This window comes from Polypterus senegalus, chromosome 8 (assembly GCF_016835505.1).
Source record: "Polypterus senegalus isolate Bchr_013 chromosome 8, ASM1683550v1, whole genome shotgun sequence".
NCBI classification, from domain to species: domain Eukaryota; kingdom Metazoa; phylum Chordata; class Cladistia; order Polypteriformes; family Polypteridae; genus Polypterus; species Polypterus senegalus.
In genome coordinates this window covers 135,109,050-135,134,032 of record NC_053161.1, presented here as the reverse complement: position 1 = coordinate 135,134,032, position 24,983 = coordinate 135,109,050, and the positions used below count along the sequence as shown (strand labels likewise).

The window sequence follows — 24,983 nt, the reverse complement described above, 5'->3', positions numbered from 1 at the left end:
GATTTAAAGTGCACTAAGTAAATGGTCTGTCACATTTACAATAAAACAAAGAAAACAGTGCAAGGATGTCCGACAGTATTAACCTACTGACACTACACTGGACTCACACATCTTTAATGCACTTTTTTTTCCTTCCTGGCCCTTTGAATGAATGATAAAACAGTGTAGTGGTTTGTACATATCCAGCTTCTTAGCTAGGAATCCTGTGTCTGGTCTTTTTCTGTGTGGTCCTTGCAAGTTCACCTCATGACTGGATGAGTTGTCCACAGGGTACTCTGCTTTTCCTCTCCCATCCCCACTTCTAAATTGGACTTCTGTCTGTGTGTATGTGTGTGTCTGTGTGTTTGAGAAGGCACTGTGATGGAGGATGGTTTCCTGCCTTGTTCCCAGCTCTGGATTGGCGCTGGATTTTCACAATGCTATACTAGACATGAGAATGTTACGCAATTCTCATATTTTTAATTTAATTAAAAAAAAATTAAATCCGTTAACTTCATACAGTGGTGTGAAAAACTATTTGTCCCCTTCCTGATTTCTTATTCTTTTGCATGTTTGTCACACAAAATGTTTCTGATCATCAAACACATTTAACCATTAGTCAAATATAACACAAGTAAACACAAAATGCAGTTTTTAAATGATGGTTTTATTATTTAGGGAGAAAAAATCCAAACCTACATGGCCCTGTGTGAAAAGTAATTGCCCCCTTGTTAAAAAATAACCTAACTGTGGTGTATCACACCTGAGTTCAATTTCCGTAGCCACCCCCAGGCCTGATTACTGCCACACCTGTTTCAATCAAGAAATCACTTAAATAGGAGCTGCCTGACACAGAGAAGTAGACCAAAAGCACCTCAAAAGCTAGACATCATGCCAAGATCCAAAGAAATTCAGGAACAAATGAGAACAGAAGTTATTGAGATCTATCAGTCTGGTAAAGGTTATAAAGCCATTTCTAAAGCTTTGGGACTCCAGCAAACCACAGTGAGAGCCATTATCCACAAATGGCAAAAACATGGAACAGTGGTGAACCTTCCCAGGAGTGGCGGCCGACCAAAATTACCCCAAGAGCGCAGAGACGACTCATCCGAGAGGTCACAAAAGACCCCAGGACAACGTCTAAAGGACTGCAGGCCTCACTTGCCTCAATTAAGGTCAGTGTTCACGACTCCACCATAAGAAAGAGACTGGGCAAAACGCCTGCATGGCAGATTTCCAAGACGCAAACCACTGTTAAGCAAAAGAACATTAGGGCTCGTCTCAATTTTGCTAAGAAACATCTCAATGATTGCCAAGACTTTTGGGAAAATACCTTGTGGACTGATGAGACAAAAGTTGAACTTTTTGGAAGGCAAATGTCCCGTTACATCTGGCGTAAAAGGAACACAGCATTTCAGAAAAGAACATCATACCAACAGTAAAATATGGTGGTGGTAGTTTGATGGTCTGGGGGTGTTTTGCTGCTTCAGGACCTGGAAGGCTTGCTGTGATAGATGGAACCATGAATTCTACTGTCTACCAAGAAATCCTGAAGGAGAATGTCCGGCCATCTGTTCGTCAACTAAAGCTAAAGCGATCTTGGGTGCTGCAACAGGACAATGACCCAAAACACACCAGCAAATCCACCTCTGAATGGCTGAAGAAAAACAAAATGAAGACTTTGGAGTGGCCTAGTCAAAGTCCTGACCTGAATCCAATTGAGATGCTATGGCATGACCTTAAAAAGGCGGTTCATGCTAGAAAACCCTCAAATAAAGCTGAATTACAACAATTCTGCAAAGATGAGTGGGCCCAAATTCCTCCAGATCGCTGTAAAAGACTCATTGTAAGTTATCGCAAACGCTTGATTGCAGTTATTGCTGCTAAGGGTGGCCCAACCAGTTATTAGGTTCAGGGGGCAATTACTTTTTCACACAGGTCCATGTAGGTTTGGATTTTTTCTCCCTAAATAATAAAACCATCATTTAAAAACTGCATTTTGTGTTTACTTGTGTTATATTTGACTAATGGTTAAATGTGTTTGATGATCAGAAACATTTTGTGTGACAAACATGCAAAAGAATAAGAAATCAGGAAGGGGGCAAATAGTTTTTCACACCACTGTAGTACCTGTATAGACAGATTTTCATGCATTGCTCATCTGTTTGAAGTGCTTCTATCTTTATAGAGAAGAGCATATTCATGCTATAGTACAAATTGGACCCACCAATTTATACTATTTAAAGCCTGGCTGACTGTGTGTTCGTTGCACACAGCAATTTAGGAGGCTGGTAGCGAGCAGAGCTGGAAAGGATACCAAAAATAGCTTTAGATCCAGCTGATATTGTAGTAGAGCAAAAAATAAAGTGAGCTTTTTTTTTAAAACCATTTGCACTTGTCAGTTTTATATGGTAAATAACAAATAACAATATCAGCAAAAAAACAGCTCCTTGCCTCAAATGGAGTTGCCAGGAACTTTAAAGGCAATCACTCTCCGAGGCACAAATTTCTAAAAATAAGTATCCTCCCAGTTCTTTTCCAAACTATATTGCATCTGGAAATCTTTTTATTTCATTTGATTTGCAAGGAAATAGTCCATCCTCTTCATTTTTTCCTGTTATCTGTTAGCCTGAGGGTTTAATTTTGATGCAAATGGAAAAATAAAACCCAGATAAAAGAAGCACCGCTGTCTCCACGGTGTACTGTATCACTGGGTTTCAGAAGTTTATGAGCTGAAACATATTAGTCCCACTCACTAACATTTAGAAAATGTATCACAGTTTGAATATTTTATTCTGCGAAGCATACTTTGGGAATAGTAAATACAAAAAGTAGCGCACATACTGAAAATAAAGGAGAACTGGAATTGTCAAATTGCACTGGCCCGCTGATCTTAAAATTCACCTTTGTCTTTTCTTATCACATTTTTCTATTACATACTATTTTATTGTCATCACCTGTTTTCATGTACAGTGCAACAACTACAGCTGGAACATCTAAAAACAGTGGCTACTGAGAATGCAACTTGGATACCCAAGTCCTTTTGTCTCATTTGTGAATGGGCTAGCCAGGCTAAAGAGTGTCATTACATTAAGAAGAACATTTTTCAATCCAACAAAGATATTTTTATCGTCTCTTCATATAAAACTTGGACTGATGAAAATATTCATAAAAGTGAACAAGGAAGGCAAAGGATGTCAATATTTGACATATTTAATTGATGTTTCCATGAATAACCGATGCCAAGAATAGGGACAACATTTTGGGTGATTAACAAATCAGATACGCCATCAGTGACTAATGGTCTGGAGATCTGCTAGTTGAGCTGGAGGAAACTGCATAGAAGGCAGTTGAAATGTTTCTTGGCAACCACAGAATACCAAACTATGTAAGACTGGATGTTAACACGCTTCAAGCATACAAAACTATGAAGTGAAACGTGTCGGTAAAAATTTACTTTACTGCATCCACACACTTGCATTTCTTCTCTGCTAATCTTAGTGTAGTCAGTGACAAACATTATGAAAGGTTTCACCAAGACATTAAAATGATGGATAAGCAGTATCATAGCAAAAGGAGTCCATCAGTGCTGGCTTAATATTATTGGAACTGAAGCAAGAAGCATCAGACTCTGAATATAAATGAAAATCAGCAGCAAAACATTTTAGCTCTATTGAACTAATACAATGTGCCAGCATCATTAAGTGATTAAACACTCTAAACTCGATGAAAGCTAATTCTATGTTTCTCCACATTTCTACATGGTACAGTCAAATTTAAAATATATTTGTGTTCAGCTTGATGCTGTAATTACCACCAAAAAGTTTTCAGGAAGCAGAACATTTGAAAAAAATGAGATTGTGTCTGCTTTGAATTTTGCATACCAGTAGGAGGTACCACTGAGCTCCAAACGCCAGACACAATCGCACCTAAACCAGTCACTGGTCCTAATATAGTCCCTTTATCAATAACTAATATCTTCACAGACAACCTGCGATGACCAAAGTATACACAGCCCAGAAAACAATCCTCTTCCTTCTCACTTCGCCCATCAACCCTTGCCCACCGACTCCCAGCTCTCATGTTCTGTTCAAGATGACATGGTTCATTTCATCTTTGACCCAGAAGTACTTCCATGGATAGGACCTGGTCTGTCGGAAGCTCTTCCAGGTTAGATTGGAGTCCCAAAAAGTAGGGACCATATGTCCCTGCAGCACCCCTTAGTAGCACCCATGGAACCCAACAGGGCTATATTCTGCAAATTGAATTCCCATGATGCCCTGTGGGTATCTGAAGGGGAACTGAACCCCGGGGACACTTTCCTCTGGTATATCGGGAGACTTTGTTCCTGGATGCTGGTGTCTCTACAGGACCTCCCAGCATACTGATCTCCCTGCCTGGTAAGGATTCTTTTATTGTAGCATCCTGTCTGGGCAAGAAATCACCCTCTGGGATGCTGGTCCATCTACTGTGGCACTCACAAAATATGTTGTAATAACAAGAAAAAGAAATTATGAAGAGTTGGGACACCAAAGGTGATCCCCATATAATTGTTGCCAAAATAACAAGGTGATAAATACAAGGACATCTTTTAAGACATGAGTCTAAGACTAGATTGTAGAAAGATGGCAGCAGTACCAGCTTTGAAGGCAATGAGGTGGGAGTGCAGACCCAGGACCAGAAGTGATGTCATTTTCCCTCAAGATTTGGTTTCTGGATCTGCATAAGGAAGTACAGAAGAAGTATTAGAGTATAAGGCAGCGTCAGCCCTTGACTTGGGGTGGAATTACAGTCAGTGAGCCCTGAAGTTGTCTTCTAGGCACACGTGTGTGACAATGCTTAAACAAAAACTCACCCATCTGTTGCATCTTCTGAAATTGTGTTTTTTCCAGTAAGTTATCAAATTTGAAAAAAACAGACTTCTCATCCTGCACAGTCTTTTTTCACAAAAAAATATTAATGGATAGTATCTTCAAATTGATGTCAATGTCAATTTTAATTGTTTTTTTTTTTAGTAGTAAAGATGCCAAACATGGCCAACGCAGTAGCAGCTAACTGGTAACTCATACCGGCAACTGGATTCAATTTAATTTATTTCTCTGTAATGCTCTTTATTGAGTACAGACTGAGAGTGCTTCCAGAAATTTCCAGCAATGATGCAAGCAGTTAAACCATAAATCATTTACATACACAAATACATAAATTAGGTTGAACAGAGAGAAATATAGAGCAAACTTCAATTTGATTACTATAAAGAAATGGAAGACAATGTAACTCCATTAACATTATAAATGAGATCTGGCCAGTTGATAACGCAGGAGAAGTAAACAAAAACTCCATCATTTCCTGAGACAATCAGCCTCTTGATGATCCATGGTCCTTTGCAATAAGCTTTGACTTTTATTTGCCTGACTTACACCAATAAGCCATCCTACCTTTCCTAAGGACCCTACAGTATTGTAGCGCATATGTTGGAATTCAAAGTAGTATAATAATATAATGGTCCAATCTGCAGCATTTCTGAGATAAAAATTAACCAATGGAGGTCCATGGTGACTTGTAACACAAACCCAGAGTTTAATTAATTCACATTTCTGATGACTTACACCAACTAGTCACTCCCTCCCTCTTGGGCATTCTACAATACTATAAGGAAATTCAGTCTTTCCATGTTTGGATTTCAAGGCTCACAGTATTTCTAGTGTTACTTCTCATAGATGAGTAGCAGGCTGGCAATGTAACAGTGACATGAAGTGCCTCTGCAGATATAGAGAAAAGAAACAAAAAAGAGAGAGAAGAGTCAGTAAACAATCATAGGTATCCCCCTAGGCACTGTCATCTCAAAAGTGCCATTTATGAAAGTTAAGGGGCACACAATCCAGCCGTCAAGAGGGACACAGAGGGGGAACAACTCTCCATCAAGGGTTGGTAAAATGTGAGGATACTGAGTGGGTGCTGTTTATGAAAGTAAAAGCCCTCACACTAACGGGGGGCACACACTCCTTAAAGACCACTATACATACACATTTGGAGCCATCTGTGTTACTGAAGGGACATGCTCTCTGGACAACAAAGGAACACCATTCTCAATACTGACTAGTACTATGAGGGGCAATGTCCATCCACCATGCCTAGGGCTTCAAATGGGCTTCGACAGGCACTGGAGTTATTCCATTGCCCAGGAGGCAAGTTCCATTGCTAAAGACTAGTATGTCTAGGTTAGTTCCACCTACTTCACCACTGGTTAGCTACAATCAGGATATGTGAGTCACCAAGCCACTAGGCAACTCTTTGGTGAACACCAGCCACAAGCCTGGCTTCAGGAGTGAATCCCAGCATTCCTTTTTCAAGTAAGATTATCTTAAATTTAATTAGAAAATCCATGAAGAACAAATTATGGGTTATCCTTCGACTAACTCCTATGTTTACAGCTGTTTGCTGTGGGTAACCCTATCAGTAGCGTGCATCTCCAGACAAAGTATGTGAGGCGCAGAAGCCCCCATCACACCAAGATTTTCTAGAAAGAGTTTTGGTAGAATTCACAAAAAAATGATACTAATGCTGAAAATGTCTACATTTTAATTAACACTTTTACAGTTTTATTTTTGTCAGCAGCCATACCACCTGTGCACTTGGATGGGAGACCATCTAGGAAAAGCTGGGATTGTTGCTGGAAGAGGTGTTGGTAAGGCCAGCAGGGGGCGCTAAACCTGTGGCCTGTGTGTGGATCCCATTGCCCCAGTGCAGTGATTGAGACATTGTGCTGTGAATATGGCACTGTCTATTGGATGAGGTCCTGACTCTCTGTGGTCATTAAAGGTCCCTGGGCATCCTTTATAAAAAGCAGGGTGTATCCGGGTGTATGTCATGGCTAAACTGCCCATCACAACCTTGTCCGTTTTGGCCCCCTGATCATCCCCCATCTCTAATTGACTATCTCTCTCACCCCTTCACCCCCTAACAGTTAATGTGTGGTGACTGTACTGGCACAATAGTGGCTGCTGCTACATCATCCAGGTTGCTGCTAGACAATGGTGGTGGTTGAAGTGGTTCCTCTCTTAATATGTAAAGCACTTTGAGTAGCAAGAAGTGCACTATATAAATGTAATTAACTATTATTATTACTTACAATGTATTATATGTTCTATATATAGTATTGACAGCCCCCTTTTTCTTAGAGTTCCTATTTTATTCCACTCTAAATTACCATCCATTATCCAACCTGCTATATCCTAACTACAGGGTCACGGGGGTCTGCTGGAGCCAATCTCAGCCAACACAGGGCGCAAGGCAGGAAACAAACCCCGGGCAGGGTGCCAGCCCACCGCAGGGCACACACACACACACCAAGCATACACTAGGGACAATTTAGAATTGCCAGTGCACCTAATTTTTTTCTTTATTTTATATAGGAATAATATAAATGTGTGAACATTTGTTTTGCCTCTTTGCTCAGAGTCACTTGTCTACGACTCATTCTCTCATCATTTATACCCCCTCCTGTCTTCATCTTCATTTATGTATGTGGATTCCATGCTTCTGCGATCCTCAAAAAAGTGTCTTATTAATCAAGTTTAGTTTTCATAAAATCCATTTATGTAATGAAGGGGAACATTGTTATTAAATACAATTTCAAATTGGGCATTTCAAAATAAAACACTGCAGAGTTGTTTCACGACAGATACCCCTACTCTGTAAATACGCAATTGAAAAGCAACAGCAAATCAAGTGGAGTGGATCAATATGTCTAAAAATAAACAAAATAATGACATTTCACAAACAGAAATACATTAAACTAAATTATGCAGGAGGTCAAAAACTAATTATACTGTAATGCTGAAAATGACAAGCATGTATGTGGACCCTGGGAGATTTTCTTTTACAGGTGAGAGATTAAGTCGGGAAGAATAAGATTGTGTTACAGAAGTGCTGAAGCGAGACAGGACTGAGCATGTTTAACTAAATAGATATAAAAATTAAAGTCCAGTTATTCTTACAGTGTATTATAGACATGAATGTGTTTATCACAATACATACATTGAATAACAGCTTCATTTGATTTTGGATTGTGGAGCACTAAGCCTACTCTGGCAGGCATCAGACAAAGGGCAGGAACCAGCACTGGACACGACACCAGTCCTGTCATGCACACACCTACACTCACACTCACCCTGGACCAGTTAACCTAACCAGCACATCTTGGGGAAAACCGAAATGTCTGGAGGAAAACCAAGGCAGGCGCGGAGTGAATACGCAAACTCCAAATAGAAAGCCATCAGATTCAAACCCAAAATGCTGCATCTGTAAGGCAGCAGTGCCACTACCCATCTGGTAAAATAAAATAAATTATGTTAAAATGAATGGTAGACCTATACTGGAGACATCAGATGATTTCTTGTGCAGTTTGCAAGCAATGAGAACTGTGAGGAGAATGAATTTTATTGCAGAATGAAGACTCGTGCAAATTCAACCTACATGGTACAAACTAAAATTTGCAGATCACTAGCAAACCTTCAGTTTACTATTAGTTGAGTGTTTTATTTGTTGTTGAAGGTGACGTTAGCTCCCTGTGTAAATGTGGCTTGTAATCTCCGTAGTGTTATGTTCACTCTATAAAAAGGTGCCAAAAACATTGATTTTCTTTTAAAGATAATGTTATTATGTGTAACAGAAATTTGTAAATACCAAAATGTCAAGATTTATACAGTAGGAAAAGTGTATCTACTGTAGCTGCCAGATGAAAATGGTTTGCTTTGACTTCTCCAGCACTGCTCATCATAACGGTTCATTTTAAGAACTATTTTTTTCCACCAGGCTATCATCAAGAAACAGTTGAAAACAGTCCACATAATCCGAACCTACAGACACCTTTGGACTGGGGTTACCTGAAAATGGGAAACAGGAGGTGCAGAACTGTGAGCGGTAGTACTGTATTAACTTACTTGGATGACTCCTTTATTTAGATAGATAGAGACTTTCTCAGGGTCACACAGTGTCAGTAATGAGATGTGAACCCACAACCTCAGGATTTAATCTGCAAAGTCCAAGCCTTAACCAATGTGCCACACTGCCTGGCTATTTTGTTTGTTTTAGCTCTAAAATTACCACTGTTATCCAAATAATGATGAAAGGGTGATGAGTGATGAAAGGGACCATAGTCAGGAGTATCAAGGCAACACTAAACACAAACATCACTGAAAACTTGGCAGGTCCGAATCTGCCGAATACATGTTTCCCTGTTCATGTCAATGTCTAATGACCAATTTGAATCTAGCAATGGTTCCATTTTACTTTGTTCTGAATCTAGCTTTGAAGATTTTCACTTACATGTTATTGTGTTTTAGGTTGAATGCTCCGCATCACTCATGATTTCTGATGAGTTACCATAGAGTCTCTATGAATTGTCAGAATGCATAGAACTACTTATTTTTTTGCAGCATAATGCTATTTTATTTACTAGATAGCAGACAAATACACTTCCAAGCATAATTTGGGCTCAAGGCTGTACTTCAAATAACAGCAGATTATCCCAAGTCTCACTCAGAGTTAACCATTTTTATATAGAATTCTGAGACTAGGGGTTAATGCCAAGTAGATTAAGGACTTATCAGCTTCCATGATGAAAAGCAAACAGCCGGGGAGGCAAAAATCAGTTTCTGATTTAGTCTAAAAAGGAGCCCTTAGAAGAACCCTTAGTTTTCCCTGAACATTTTTAGTTTTGGCGCCTTTTTGTTTTTCTTCCTTGGGCTTTATTCTGTTTTGGGTTTGTCATTTTTTTATTCTGTTTTACTACTTGTATTCCGATGCTTTGCCTTCACCACGATTAAGATGTGTTCAATCTCTTGGCACTTGGCACTTTCATCTCCAGGCCAGTTTGGCTATAATACATCTTCAGGGCACATGCTCTTCAAGGTGTTCATAATTCAATGAATACCTCTTCTTTTATTCCATTAAAATAAGATCTCATTTTGATCTCTGAAACTCATTATTAAAGTTTGTCCTAGATGACACACAATGTGTCCTGTTTGAACACAACAATTACTTCCATTCCCTTGCGTTATTAGCAATGTACTCAAATTAGAAAAAGGGTGTGAGGAAGACAAAAACCAATCAGGCTTCATCTCAGTCAGCCTGACCCCGAAATTTCACAAGCAGACTTCAGTCTGTACAGGTTGAAAATGGGGAGTTGGCCTTAAAAGTTGAACAAAAATATCTTAAATGTCCCCAAATACATATGAGTAGAGAGAGAAAAGCAACAAAGGATCTTAGTAAAATAAAGTAAAATATTTTATTTGAATTCCAAAAGAGAATCACAAAAATGTCAGAAATGAAAAATGTAGGCACAGGGTTTGCCTAAAAAGGCAACCCACAGCAAACAAATTCGAAGATGAATTACAATAATCAAATACCAAAAACAGAAGGAGAACATCCAGAAACAAAAATAATCAATATAATAATGCACTCTTTGAACATCAATGTACCAGTGAAGGAACAAATCTCAAGCCTGAAATACAAAAGACTGAGATTAGGGTGGCCCTGCCCCTTAGGGTTCTACCCACAAAACACAAGGAATGAAAGCAAAGAAGGTATTTACATAATATATAAATGGTGAATAAATAATAACACAGTATAAACAAAAATAATGAAATTACTATAATTAATGAAACATAATTTAGTGTTGATTGCCTTGTTTTTCAGCTCAGCTGTAAAGAAGGGGCCACAGACGCTCAAAGTGGAGCAGCATCTCCTCCACATCGAAAAGAGCCAGTTGAGGTATTTGGGCACCAGATGAGGATGCCTCCTGGACCGCCCCCTTGTCCAATCTGGAAAACACCTCAGGGGAGACACCAGACATGATGGAGAGATTATATCTTTCAACAGGCCTAGAAATGCGTCACTATCCCCCTGGAAGAGATTTAGGAGGTGTCAAAAAAAAAAAAAGTTGTCTAGTCATCCTTGCTTAGACTGTTGTCCCAGTAACCTTGACCTAGGTAAGGGGCAAAAATTGGATGAATGAATGAATAGATACAGAAATGACAAAAAAGACAAATATAATCAACAATATTAAAAAGCATATAATATTTGAAAAACAACAATTAAACCTGAAACAGTACTAGAACCCTGGCTAAATCATGACATATATGTGTTAATGTTAATCTCTGAAAGTTATTTTTAAAGATATTTTAAAGTTATTTTAGTCTACCTCAAAGCTGATGACTTCACTATGCAATTGCCATAAGCCTTGTAGTTATATGCTATGTTAAAGAAACAGCAATCTAACGTGACTATTTAAGAAGAAAACAGCAGTGTTACCAAAGAACGATAGGCAGGGTCAAACCAACAAGCTTAGCATAGGAGGCTAAATTAAAGAAAAATCCAAATACTAATGAGCAGAACAAAAAACTTAAAGTTGAAAGACAATCCCAAATTAACCCTCGAGCAAAATTCCTTCTGTTTATGCAAAATTAAGATGGGATTTTTACTTGTTCTTCAATAACATGACTGCCATGTGCAATGGTAATTGTGCCTCCAACAATCAATCCAATTAAGAAGTTAGTATCCATAACGCAAGTGATGCTAAAGTTAAGTTGCAGATAATTCTTTCTGCACCGAGAAAGAAAGTTCTATACCCTCCTTGAATATGCCTAATTTTAAGTAAAAATGATCAATATCAATAGAAAATATTTAGTAGATATAAACTGATATCACTACAATTTATCAAAATCTTAACATATCTAAACAAATCACCCAAGAACAATTTTAAACACTACTAGGAGAAAATTAAATTGTTCCTTTAAATGAAAGTCTCCAATACAGAAAACATTCAGAGACAATAAAAGAGATTTTTCTTCCCTAGAATTTTGATTTTAGTTAAATTCTTGCCATTTTCCAAAATTATGTGCTAGAGGCTTTTAGACTATGTAGGCTCTTGACATTAATGTGGCAACATGCAGTTTAGGACCTAATTGGGCACAATTTGTTCATGCAGTAATGGCTTCACATTTGCTTCCTGTGGTCCCTTCCAGTTACACGTGAGGCAGCTGTGCTAATAGTACAGTAGGAATGGCACACTGAAGACTCTCATGCAGTATAAATGAATCGCAGCATTTAATGACATACTTTTTCAAAGTTAAAGACACTTCTGCAAAATATGATCTAATACAATGGGTTGCTTTCAGAAATATAAAGATGAAGATTTAGCAGGATGTGGCCACACCACAAGGATTTCCAGCTCAAATCCGACCTGTAACAGTGCACAACACAACTTAAGTGACTCCCTGCAGAACAAAATATGTATAATATAGTAAAGTGAGCTTTTTAAAATATAAGGCAGTGGCGCCTTAATAAAAACAGAAAAATCAATATATGAATATTTTCCACAGAACATTTGAATTTGCTTAAAATGCAATTGATATTGCTATTCAGAACTGTACTGAATGTCCATAATTAACATATAGACACTAAAATAAAGAACACAAAGTTCTAGAGAAGAACAGTAAAAAAAAGTAAAAGATTTGCATCGTAAATAGTGGATACAGAATGCAACATGGCAGCAATAAGTACAAAGCGGAAACCAACCTTGGATTGAACGCCTATTCATCACAGGCCACTCTCACCAATGCAAAACCAATTAAGAGTAACCAATTAACCTAAAACACACATGAGATTGAATTTGGGAGAAAAATGTGCAGCCTTAAAAAAGGAGGGAATGTGCAGACTATTATTACTATTAAGTCATTAAGTTACTAGGGGGAGTTATCTGGTGTTTCCCAGGCACAATTCTATAATAGGTTAAGGTAAGAAAGCAAATAATGTTGACCTTTTTGTCACTGCTGGCTGTAATACAAGAACCCCATCTCTTTATCGATTTGTCTGCTCTTACGAATTGAGAATTGGTTCTTTTTGTGCATGATTGGATTCCATAATTGACGTAACTCCTTCCTGGGTAGAATCCATGAGTGCCGCTTCAAACTATTTTCTTGTTTATTGTGATTTCACAAATTTGTGTTTTATTTCACAATAAAGAACTGGATGACTTACTGAACAAATGAGTCCATGGACTGTGAAAAGCATGTATATTAAAGCCAGCTGGAGGCGATTGACATTCACAGACATTGCATCACAGATATGGAAGGAGCCATGAAATATCATGGCAATTACCCTAACAACAAGCATCCCTCTGCCGCGGCCATAGTAATATGTATTCATATTGTTCCTATTGCATATCTACCTCTAATAATGAAATTAGTTATAATAACCTAAATTCCTGGAATGCACATAATTCACTATCTGCAGAAATACATTCATCTATGGCGGTGTGTATGGACACAGCAGCTCGTGGCTCTCTTTTAGATGCTGTTGTTTTTGTTTTGTGCAGAATGTTGGTTAAGTATGTTTGTGTAGAGTTGTGGAAATTTCTGCTATAGCTGTCGAAATTTAGTGGATGCTGGTTCATGGCTAAAATTTCCCATTACAGCTGATTTTCATCGCACTCACAACATTGCCGCTGACATTGCGAGACCATAAGGATCACCATGAATTGTTATTGGGTCTGGCAAATGCCACATACAGCAGAGGAAGAGGAAGCAGAAGAGGGGATGCCAGTCCGGCCTACTAGAGAGGTGTAGAAAACAACCACATAAACCTCTTATACCGAGTATGTTTGTCACCAATGAAAGATCCATGACTCAGAAAAGGCATGAACTGGAACTGTTTATTGCTGGAAATCATTATGTTTGTGACTGCTGTGTTATTATAATAAGTGAAACTTGGCTTCACCTGATGATTCCAGATGCAGCAGTGCAGCTTGCAGACCTCACAATAAACCGTGGGAACTGAAACACAGACTCTGGTAAGAGTTTGGGTTAGGGGGTGATCTTTGCATTTCCATGCATAATGACTGGCCAAAAAACAGTATAATCATAGACAGCCATTATTCTCCTGACTTAAAGTTTTTCAGCTAAATGGCACTTTCTTCTAGTGATGATCACTGCTGTCTCTTTAACACCCGATGCTAAAGTTAGTATGGCTTTTGATCTCCTGCTAAATGGCATAAACAAACACCAGGGGCCTCATGCATAACGGCGTGTGAAGAATTCACACTATAACATGGCGTACGGACAAAAGCGGAAATGTGCTTACGCACAAAAAATCCAGATACATAAATCTGTGAGAATGGAAACTCCCACGTTCTTCTACTACATAAATCCCAGTCAGCCTGAAAAGTAACGCACGTGCACACGCCTGCTGTCCTGCCCCGTCTCCCAGAATTACACCTCTTTGAATATCCAAATCAATATAAATAGCCCTTAAGCTCAGCATTCTGTGATAAAGCAATGGCAAAAACACGGGAGGAAATAGAAGAATTTCAGCGAATACCAAGTGGAGGCAAGGAAAAATGTACTATTTGTTGGTTTAAACAGTGGTATAAACAACAAAAGGAAGTTGATCGAGTGACATAGAGTGTCAGAGAAACTCGAAAGCTCAAGTTCACAAAGTTGCACAGTGCCAGAAATAAAAAAGAAGTTGTCAGATATCAAAGTCACTGTGAAAAGTCGAGTCATAGCCCACCGTCTGAGTGTCATATGAAAGCTTATAAGGGTACAGAGAAAAGACAAAAATAAGCACACAGTGGGAGGAAAAAGCACGAAATGTCAACTTTAATCTCGAAATTTCCACTATAATCAGGTAGTTAATTTTGTCATTAAAGTAGAACATCATAAACTTCATCTTAAAATTGCTTAATTTACTAGTTTCTCAAATCGCATCGTAACTAAAGTAGCACGTTAAATGCTTTGTTTTGTATTTGATCTTCTATGTGCTCTATGTGTGTGAATCACTATGTGCTTCATAAACTGGCTTTCTCTTCCTCTGACATGATACAAAATCCATTACATTTGTAATATTACAGCTCTCTCTATAATTAAAATACTGAGATGTATACTTGTTATCATTTTCATAATGATAGGAGTTAAAGCATGTTATTAAACTTGGGAACACAGTGGCGCAGTGATTATTCATGCCACACGCAGGATGCTTGCTGCACTGTGCATGACCTTCGATGAAATAATTTATTGCAGCAGTACTGTCTCTTTCAAATATACTAACTCCCAATTCTGGTCCTTCCTTTTCTTTCTCCAAGTAACCAATCACCACACAATCAGCACTGCAATAGACGTTAAGCCATCTGTAATCTCAGAACGCCGATTCTTCAAAACTTTTAAATGAAGTTAAAGTTTTATCTGTATAATATAATAAACATATTTTGCTGCATTTCATCTTAAAAATGATATCATCATCATATGTAAATACGGGCTTTATAAAGTGGCTCAGGTTTTTCAATATTATAACTGTATCGCAAGTTTACAGTGAGGTAATTGCACTTATAAGTACAAAGCTTTCTACAAGGAGCAATTGATGGACTGATGGAGCACGTTTATAGTTCTTGGGATGAAAAAGTTTCTGAACCACAAGGAAAGGTTCTGAAGGGTTTGCCATATGAGACCAGTTCAATAGACAGCAAGGCTGAAGCAGCGTGTGCTTGATGCTGTATACCGATAATTCTTTTTCCAGTCAGCTGCTGTAGAGCTGTGATTCCCCACTCAGATACAGTGATATAAATACTCCGAGTGGTGCGGTGAGAGTAATATGGAAAAAGATGATCAGTAACAACGCTAAAGCAGCCGTGGTATTTGGAATACTTTGACCATTCTGTGGACCATTATATTGTTGCAGGTTAATTACAATCAGATGCCTTAAACTAATAAACAGTATGCGGTTAATTTCAGTGTATTTATAAAGCTGTGTCAGGAATGTGGATCTAAAAAAGAAAGGGAAACCACACTGGAACAGTAGCACTGCTTTGACGCTGGGGGCCACCAGTTTGCAAAACCAAATGGACAACTTGCGTACGCTAGGGTTGGAGCTACTGTGGAAATGTGCGTGACTTTACACCAAGTTTAGGTTTTATACATCGCAATTTGAACATGGAAACGTTCGTACGCAACATTTTTGGAGGCTTACCCAGATTGATTTCACGCCATAGCAGGGGATTTTAATCAAGCGAACCTGAAGTTGGTACTTTTTAAATTCTTTCAACATGTGAAGTATCTGACAAGGGGTGAAAATGCAGTTGATCATGTCTACTCCAATATTACACATACATATAGAGCCCAGCCCCTCCCCTACTTAGGCCAGTCAGACCATCTTTCTCTGCTCCTCATTCCTGCATACAAAGCCACACTCAAAGTCTGTTAAAACCTGGTCTGAGGATGCTCTTTCTTGACTACAGGACTGTTTTGCACACACTGATTGTGTGTATATTTGTGTGTATATTTAACTGAAACCCTCCACCTGTGTCCTTGACTCAATACCAACAAGCTTTTTCAAAGAAGTATCTGATGTAGTAATTGATAGCATGCTTGACATAGTAAATTCAGTCTTCCCAGACTGTTTTACGACTGCTGTTAAACCCTTGAACAAGAAAAATAATCTCAACTCCTCTGATTTTAACAATTATAGACCTATTTCTAACCTGCCTTTGTTAAGTAATATCCTAGAAAAGGTGGTCATTATGTAGCTAAATGATCACCTAAATAAATATTCTGTTCTTGACAAGTTTCAGTCGGGTTTTAGAACAAATCACAGTACAGAAACTGCACTAATTAAAGTAGTAAATGACTTGCTTGTAAATGCAGACAGAGACTGTTTATTTGTTCACATCCTCTTAGATCTGAGTGTCTCATTTGATACCATTGACCACAATATTCTTATTAATCCTGAAATTGTCTGCTTGGAGCTCAGCAAATAACCTGACACTGAACACCATGAAAACAAAGGATATACTCTTTGACTTCAGGAAAAACTGTAAAAACCTGGCCTCCCTCCATATCAATGGGAATTGTGAGGAGAGGGTCTCAGCCTTTAGATTCTTGGGTGCCTTCTTCTCTGCCAAACTGTCTTGGACTGCAAATACCAGAGAGGTCATTAAAAAGGCACAACAGCAACTTCACTTCCTGAGACTGCTTAGGAAGAATAATCCGGATCAAAAGCTGCTGGTGAACATTAACCGCTCCATATAGAGCATGCTGACATATTGTATCATAGTATGTTACAAAAGTTGTACTAAAGCAGACCTGAAGGGGCTTCAGCATGTCATCAACTCAGATCAGAAGATTGTTGCTTCTATACTTCTCACTGCTTTGGCAGGACAAAAATCATTTTGAAGGACCACTCACATCCTGGTTTTCACCTGTTTGCCTTTTTGTCCACTGGTGGGCACTTACAGGTCCATCAAATAAAGGATAAACTCAGGGACAATTTCTTTCCCAGATCCATAACTACATTGAATCTCAACATGCACAGAGCATCACTCTCTCTGTGCCTCTGTCTCTTTTCTCTCTCCTTCTCTCACTCACCTTTAATTTTGGATGTGCACATTTCTAATAATTGTAATAATCACAGTCTACTACAATACTGATCTATTTGTTCTATGTGCCAATATTTACGTTATTAGTATTCTTTGTGTAATATTCATATCATTGGTATTATGCATTACTCACATGAACAGTAATATTTCTTGTTTAGTAATGCCACATTTCTTGCTTAGCAACCTATTAATTAGTATTTTTTATATATTCATTTTATTTAGAAGTTTTATATGTAGTACTTTACAGTTACTGTAAAAATGATTGATTGTTTTCTTTTTTTCATTGCATCTGAAGAAGAAGCTGCTCTGTAATTTCATTATACATGGTATACTGACAGTAAAAGCTTCTAATTCTAATCCTAAATTCAATTATGCAATACAATACAACTTTTTTTTTTATATAGCACTTTTCACCAAGTGCAGGCACAAAGTGCTGTGAGCAAATTCTCCTATGCACCTATCAAAGACATCAATTGGTTGCAGGGAGCCCAGAATACAGCAGCAAAAATCTGGTAAAGCTATGTAAAGTTTTAAATAATCATACACCTTCCTATATCTTGGAGTTCTATCCTCCTACTTTCCAAGTGATAACCTTAGATCCCACTTTTTTAATTTTGCTTTTTTCATACCTCCAATTTAGTTCTATTCTTAATAACCTTGATATGCATAGAATTATCATTCCCTTCAATGAGTCTGCAATCATTATTAATCTTTAATTTTCTCTGTTTTCTTTTCCTTTTCTTCCGTGGTGATCACTACCTGATTAAAGTTCTGGACAGCAACCTGTGATGTCTGATACCCCAAAGCATATACCCCATTTTGCCTTGAGACCCATTGAGTAGAATCCTCTAAGATGAAGCCTAAAAACATCCAATAAAGAATAATTTAAGATCATTAATGGTAAGTAGAATGCCCAGTGGGAGCTCGGTGGTCTTTTGCCCAGGAACCCCTAGAGAATTTGTTTTTTTTCTCCAGCTTAACTGGAGGTTTTATTTTTTTTTCTGTCCACCTAGCCATCTGACATTATCATTGAACTGTCATTTAGAACATTTATAAAAAAAAAGTTCTATATTTTATATTTTAAGGATTTAAGGATGTATATATGTTTCTGATGTAAGTGTGAATCATTTATCTTTTGTTTGTTATTTTTTTCATTATCCTTATCTAAATTGAAATTGTTTTTCTTTTCATGTAACTGCTTTTTCGACATGTTGAGCTACATCCTTTGTGTGAAAATGTGCTGTAGAAATAAACATTGTTGGTGTTGTATAATACAAAGCACTAAATACAAAACAAGCATATATAAAGATACAGAAACTGATTAACATAAATAGAAAACAACAAAATCTGCCCATGAATTAATTGTTGAACTATTACTGTTCGAAGTTTAATTAAGATGCAGTTAATGGAGTGTGCATACCTTACTTTGAGCTTAAATAACACAATGATCAAAAAGAATTTTGGAATAATATGTTCAGAAAACCCTCTCTTCGACACCTGTTTAATGTAATATACTCACCAACTAAATCAAACACCCCAGAAATATTATTATCATTGGATGCAGAAAAAGCATTCGACATGATTGAATGGAAATACCTTTTTACTATTTTGGAGAAGTTTGGGTTTGGCCCGAACATTTGTGCATGGATTAAAATACTGTATACTAACCCAGAAGCTTCAGTTTGCATCAATAACATTTGCTCAGATTACTTTAAACTAGAACGTGGCACAAGACAAGGATGCCCTTTGTCACCACTGCTGTTTGCGATTGCCATTGAACCACTGGCAATACATTGTCGAAATACTGATCAGATAAAGGGGATTAGCAGAGAAGGACTGGAACAGAAAATCTCATTATATGCAGATGACATGGTACTGTATATATCGGACCCAGAAAATTCTGTGCCTGCAGTCTTAGCAGCACTCACAGAATTTCAAAAGCTCTCTGGTCTCAGAATTAATCTGAATAAAAGTGTACTCTTTCCAGTGAATTCTCAAGCATATAATATTAGATTAGACACCCTACCTTTTATCATTGCAGAACAGTTTAAATACCTCGGGGTAAACATCACAAGTAAACATAAAGCTCTATATCAACAAAATTTCATCGTCTGCATGGAAAAAATTAAACAAGACTTGCATAGATGGTCAACCCTTCATCTCACACTAGCTGGAAGAATTAACACTGTTAAGATGAATATTCTTCCTAAGCTCCTTTTTATTTCAAAACATACCAATATACATTAATAAATCATTCTTTAAGCAATTAGATTCAACAATAACCTCATTTATTTGGAATTCTAAACATCCACGCATCAAAAGAGCGACCCTACAAAGACAAAAGGCAGAAGGCGGCATGGCTCTACCTAACTTCCAGTTTTATTACTGGGCAGCAAATATACAGTCGATAAGAACCTGGACACAAATAGAAGAACATACACAGGCATGGACCAATAGAAGTAAAATCCTGCAGTACTTCTTTGTATTCCTGCTCTGTGCTCCAATAAACACACGTTATCGGCAATACACTAATAACCCAATTGTGCTCCACTCACTTAGAATCTGGAACCAATGTAGAAAGCATTTTAAGGCGGAGAAGCTTCTATCTGTGGCACCTCTGCAAAGAACCACCTCTTTCAACCTTCACAAACATATGCAGTTTTAATATCTGGAAAAATTTGGAATTAACTTGCTTAGAGATCTTTATATAGACACGTCTTTGCATCCTATGAACAATTACATTCCAAATTTAACATTCCAGCTACAAATTTCTTTCACTATCTTCAAATCAGGAACTTTGTTAAACAGAACCTTCCAGATTTTCCTCATCTTGCACCCTCATCCACGCTGGAAAAATATTGCTCAATTTCAGGGATTAGACTCCATCTCTACAATATATAAAATCATTTTACAATCCCTTCCTTTCAAAGATCCAAGAGGACACTGGGAAAAAGATCTCTCAATTAATATATCAGAAAAGAAGTGGAAAGTAGCAATGCAGAGAATTCACTCAAGCTCCATATGCATAAAGCATACAATTATACAACTCAAAATTATATATCGAGCACATCTGTCTCGACTAAAACTCTCCAAAATGTTTCCAGGGCATGATCCAACCTGCGAACGTTGCAACCAAGCCCCAGCCTCACTAGGTCACATGTTCTGGGCCTGCTCCAAATTAACATTATTCTGGACAAAAATTTTTAATTACCTCTCAGACAGCCTTGGACTCACAATCCCTCCTAACCCATTAACAGCTGTGTTTGGGGTTCTTCCAGAGGGGCTTAAAGTGGAGAAAGACAAACAAATTGTGATTGCATTCACTACACTGTTGGCACGCAGACTTATTCTGATAAACTGGAAGAACCCAAACTCTCCTCTTTTAAGTCAGTGGGAAACTGATGTGTTATATTATTTAAAATTGGAAAAAATCAAATACTCAGTTAGAGGATCTGTACAGACTTTTTCAAAACATGGCAGGATCTAATCAGTAATATTTTAAAATAAGTTTATAAAGCACAGAGAATTTATTAATTTAGGTATTTTTACAAGCCTTAAATTTTACACCGTTTGGCTTGCTCTCTCTCTCAAGGGTGGGGATCGATCTGTTCTTAACATAATTCTTTTTTTTGTAAAAACTTGATTGCTATGTATTGATTGTAATAAAATTAATAAATAAAAAAAAAAAAAAGAAAACCCTCTCTGCTGAGGGCCTGCTAAAAGAAGAATATAGATTGACTAGGGGGTTCCCCCCTGCTCACTTTGCTTGCCAGCCACTTTGCGTCTCTGCCGCTCGCGTTGTGAAGAGGGGGGCTGAACACACTCCAAAGAGATGCGGTCGCTCCTCCGAAACCCTCTCTTAAATGGTGATACAATGGGAAACACAGTTTTTTTTACCCCCTCTTTGCTTGATCAGCTGCTGGCTTGCTGCTGATGCCGTGCTGCGTGATCTGAATCTCGCATGGTGCTTCGAACATTTAAAAGCCTGTACAGCAGCTGTCCTAGTTTTTGTCTTTTATTTCCGCCCCCAGGCATGGTTAAATGTCCATCCATCCATTATCCAACCCGCTATATCCTAACTACAGGGTAATGGAATGGTTAAAAGTCGTTAATTTTCGTCTTGCAGAATGTGAGTTCTCTATATTTTTTAGTTTATAATTTAAAAATAGAATAAGAAACTGAAAATCTAATAACATCACTTTAAAGTTCGATAAATTCTGAAAAGAATGCTACCAAACATATATACAGTATGTAGCTTTTAAAAATAAGCCTAATTTAAAGCATGACAAAAAACGTGACCTAAAAACGTCACCGTTGCACTTTTAGGCTCAGGATTTTATATATAGAGAGAGTAGATTGAACTTTAATTGTCTTCTGGAGGAAATTTGGCTTTTTTCAAATAAATAAATACATACATAATTTGTGGCAAGGATGACTTGAGATCATTGGGAGGTAGAGATCTCCTCCAGGTCCATAGCATCACAATCAGGAGAGAAGCAGGCGACATGCAAAGTTCCAGGCCTCCTTTACGACCTTCCCCGTAGTCAGTTTAATACTTGTGAAGCTGTGCATATAGTCACACTCTTAACACAGACAATGAGAAAACAGAGTGATAACAGTAGGCGACAAACCCTCCTGCCCAACAAGTAACAGCACATGTTTTCAAACTAGATCTGAGGGCACCTTTAAGATGGAGACAAGGAACAGCACCAAGAAATGAGCTGTGTTTTCTTAGGCGGTTGACAGCACAGAGTTCCCATTTCAAATGAATATTTGTCTTTTCAAAACTGAAGCAGCACAATAGCTGTCCCAGGGACCTGGCTTACTCATGAAATATTGACACTAGAACTTGCTTGATGGAGCTCTAACCTGGTGGCCCCTTTACTCAGAGGCAGCCACGGCAAACCCAGAAGTGATCCTAGGCCTTGGTTTATAAGTGACACTGGGAAAAAGATTAAAATGTGCTCCTAACCACAATACATTTGGGTCGGATAGTGACAACTCAGTGGCAGGTGGGAAAGTGGGTATGGTACTGTGGGAGAGAGGGACAGCCTTGGAGGGTGGGGAAGCTGCTCCACCTGAGAGTCATGGGCAAGGGGATTTGCTTTATTGATCATTTGCCTCTGTTGTTTGGCCCTGCCTGGTGTTTTCTTACAGATTAAGCAGACCTCAGATGTCTGTGTGTATTTGGTACTATTCCTGGCAGACAGATGTTGTGGGCGCCTCTCCATATTACCACACTAAGTGTCTCCATTAGTCAGAACATGAATACCAGATAACAAAAGCCTCTTAACTTTCAAGAATTCTCTTTAATAGGGTCTTGCTTAGGGAAACCTATTTTTTTCTCGCCATTCTGTCTTCCCGCACTGTATTAATGATTCCTATCTGTTTTCTCATAAATATTCCCTCATTCCCTAGCAGACTCTCAGTGCTGTTCTTAACAGGATTTTCACTTGGCACGGATACGACAGCAGACTTCATCACCCACTCAGCCCTAGTACAGCAGCATTAAACTGGAGTGCGGCTGAAAGTGTGCATGCATCAGACGCTACATCTGTTCAATATCACAACCCTGGCGGCACAAGGCCACTGACGCAGATGCTTGATATTTAGTGCCACTGCCATGGTCTAGTGCTTTTTTGATAAAAGCACGACTTATGTGATTCTGGTACTGCTGTACACTAAAGCCTTTTGCAGTGGCTTTGACACTTAATGCTTGACTGGAAATATTTAAATGTACTCTTGCTTTTCAACATTACAATATTTGTTATTAGACATTGTGCATAAAGAAGCAGTGCAAATTAGTGCTGGAACTTTTACCAACACATTTTTAAATCCTCCCCTCAAAGGATGCATACATATGTACATCTACACTCACCTAAAGGATTATTAGGAACACCATACTAATATGGTGTTTGACCCCCTTTCGCCTTCAGAACTGCCTTAATTCTATGTGGCATTGATTCAACAAGGTGCTGAAAGCATTCTTTAGAAATGTTGGCCCATATTGATAGGATAGCATCTTGCAGTTGATGGAGATTTGTGGGATGCACATCAAGGGGACGAAGCTCCCGTTCCACCACATCCCAAAGATGCTCTATTGGGTTGAGATCTGGTGACTGTGGGGGCCATTTTAGTACAGTGAACTCATTGTCATGTTCAAGAAACCAATTTGAAATGATTCGAGCTTTGTGACATGGTGCATTATCCTGCTGGAAGTAGCCATCAGAGGATGGGTACATGGTGGTCTTGAAGGGATGGACATGGTCTGAAACAATGCTCAGGTAGCCCGTGGCATTTAAACGATGCCCAATTGGCACTAAGGGGCCTAAAGTGTGCCAAGAAAACATCCCCACACCATTACACCACCACCACCAGCCTGCACAGTGGTAACAAGGCATGATGGATCCATGTTCTCATTCTGTTTACGCCAAATTCTGACTCTACCATTTGAATGTCTCAACAGAAATCGAGACTCATCAGACCAGGCAACATTTTTCCAGTCTTCAACTGTCCAATTTTGGTGAGCTTGTGCAAATTGTAGCCTCTTTTTCCTATTTGTAGTGGAGATGAGTGGTACCCGGTGGGGTCTTCTGCTGTTGTAGCCCATCCGCCTCAAGGTTGTGTGTGTTGTGGCTTCACAAATGCTTTGCTGCATACCTTGGTTGTAACAAGTGGTTAATTCAGTCAAAGTTGCTCTTCTATCAGCTTGAATCAGTCGGCCCATTCTCCTCTGACCTCTAGCATCAACAAGGTATTTTCGCCCACAGGATTGCTGCATACTGGATGTTTTTCCCTTTTCACACCATTCTTTGTAAACCCTAGAAATGGTTGTGCGTGAAAATTCCAGTAACTGAGCAGATTGTGAAATACTCAGACTGGCCCGTCTGGCACCAACAACCATGCCACGCTCAAAATTGCTTAAATCACCTTTCTTTCCCATTCTGACATTCAGTTTGGAGTTCAGGAGATTGTCTTTACCAGGACCACACCCCTAAATGCATTGAAGCAACTGCCATGTAATTGGTCGATTAGATAATTGCATTAATGAGAGGTTGAACAGGTGTTCCTAATAATCCTTTAGGTGAGTGTATAGGCCCATACATAAATATGTGCCTATTACATAACTACTAGTTTGGTCCCTTTAGTTGCTCATAAGGATAAGATGCAATCTATCTACCTATTTATCCATTGTGAAATGATAGGTGACCCACTGATAATGTGTTGTGGTCCATTATGGATTCAACATTTAATGGTGAATTACAGAAAGGAAGTTTTTGTTTCATACTAGGGCTTATTCAGCCAAAAAGAAGAGCTTCTGAGGCTAACAATCTATCTACCTCAGTTGCTGGTCCATGAATAAAAGCTGACTACTGGTCTGACCATCATTTAAACAGTTTGTAGGGTGGAAGGGGCTTGACATTCAGGGTCTAAGAGGAAATGATGTCAAATGTTCCATTTGGATGTGCTCCTCCATTCAAGGGATAAAAAGGGTTAGGGTTAGGGCTATCTATCTATCTATCTATCTATCTATCTATCTATCTATCTATCTATCTATCTACTACCCATTGACCCA

The 24,983-nt window shown here is 38.5% G+C and overlaps 1 long non-coding RNA gene across 1 annotated transcript in view; it reads left to right on the top strand.

The window, feature by feature from the left end:
* Positions 1-24,983, top strand: part of LOC120533636 — a 100,494-nt gene that overhangs the window by 63,256 nt on the left and 12,255 nt on the right. Inside the window, exon 2 of the long non-coding RNA XR_005634583.1 lies at positions 18,177-18,307. This is a non-coding gene — a long non-coding RNA (uncharacterized LOC120533636). The remainder of the gene's footprint in view (positions 1-18,176; positions 18,308-24,983) is intronic.